Source organism: Trachymyrmex septentrionalis, unplaced genomic scaffold, assembly GCF_001594115.1.
Source record: "Trachymyrmex septentrionalis isolate Tsep2-gDNA-1 unplaced genomic scaffold, Tsep1.0 scaffold80, whole genome shotgun sequence".
Lineage (NCBI taxonomy): Eukaryota > Metazoa > Arthropoda > Insecta > Hymenoptera > Formicidae > Trachymyrmex > Trachymyrmex septentrionalis.
The window spans coordinates 2050945-2053017 of record NW_017305988.1 but is presented as its reverse complement, the minus strand read 5'-3'; positions in this window follow the sequence as shown (position 1 = coordinate 2053017).

Sequence of the window (2073 nt, the reverse complement as noted above, 5' to 3'; positions counted from 1 at the left end):
ATATTGTATAGTATATGTAGATTTTACTTAATTTTTTTATATATTTAAAATTTTCGTTATAATTAAAAATATAAAAAATATCTTGGATCAAACATTCTATTTTGAGATTTGTCTTATGGTTAATTTATTTCATTTTAATTGGAGTCATCTCTAAGATTTAAAAATCATACTTCTTTTATATGTATAAATAAAAATATGATATTTATATAAATCGATTTATATGCTTATTTATATAAAATTAGAATTAGAATAATTTAATTGAGAAAACGGAGTTTTACAAGATATTTCATTTTATTATGACATAAATTCAACTTTTTTATACACACATCTAGAAATATCAAATTAATTTTTTATTTAAAATTTTTAAAATAAGATTATTCAGACCAATTCGAGTCAACAAGCGTAAGTATTTGTGTATTACATAATATTCATTATGTCTAATTATTTAGAGAAGTTATTTTTTAATATATATTTATTCACACAATTTTATATATATATCATGTGATTATTATATTTAAACCTTTTCCATGATAATTGTAAATGTGAATTAACTGGATGAAACATGGGCTCCTTTACTAGAAACTTTACTAATTATATAAGAAAATCTGCAACAATGTAATGTAAAGCATATATATATATATAAAATATTCATTCATCAACAATATTTGGGATTTGGATTAAAAAAGCAGTTAGCTATGATTTGTATAAATTTATTTCAGCGGGTTTTTAATATTTGACCGTTTTGATCTTAATAAACCAAATGTAACTTCGAAAAGCTGTAATTCTAAATACTTCAACATTTCTCTACGTTGACGATGAATCATTTTTTTTATTTGTATATCTATATTTAATTTATCTAATAATACATATACATATATCGAATTCATATAAGTATACTATTCGCTCTTTCTCTCTGACATTCTTTCATTGTCAAATTATTATACTATTTATACTTTACTTAAATAAGATAAGAGAAGTCTGGGAGCTTTGACCATACGGGAAAGTTGAGTCACTTACTTTCGCACCAAGCGCGTAATTGTCAATGTACGTGCTTGTCGCGAAATTTGAACGAGATATTTATTATAAAATTGAACTCTCCCATATGAAATATTAAGTTTGCCGGACTCCCCTTAAAAAATGATATAATATACGAATATCTCATAATATACATATACATCTACTAATATCGCGACAATTTTAGACAATAATTTATCGTCAAATGTCGAGACATTTCTCTCATACATCTCTGTAAGCTGTACATACATACACTACTATAGAACATATCGATATAAACATTTGAATAGCATTCTTAACAGCAAACAATATATTCGTCGCCAAACACATCAAATTATTTTTTAACACTTTACATGTTTTTTATTTTATTACGTATCCACATATTAATATTTAATAGTCACACAGTAGGTACTTTGTACAAAAAAAAAACAGACTTTCACATTTTGCAATGTTTTTCTTTAATTTGATTAATTAAAATTATTCTTGGATGTAATTTCAATGGAACAGTATATAGAAATAATTTTGATTATTATAGACAGAAATACAGTTATCTCAGTTCTATCTATTTCGCATTAAACAGAATTTGTTCTTAATAAATCTTTTATTAACTCACTCTTTTGTAAGAGTATTGACGACAAATTGTAATGTGCAATAAGATGTCTCATAGTTAAGCACAATAAAAACATTGACGGTTTGGAAAGTTAACCGCTATATTTAATAATTCTTACTTTATTTTACGAAAAGCTTCAATATACTAGTTATTTCCTGCAATTATTATAAACGTTGAGCCGGTTTGTCGATATGTTGGATAAAACTCACTGTACACATGAAATAAAAATATTTTACACGACAAACCTGATAAACGTGCTAACGGTCGTTTGTAATAACGTACAAACATACGCGCGTATGACACACTGAAAGATAATTTAATAATATTTTTCATTTTGTCCCAACATTAACGCGCATTGATGAAGCACTTACTCTCATATTTTGATTGGAATCCAAAACCTATCAATAGACACACACACACACACACACACACACACACACACACACACA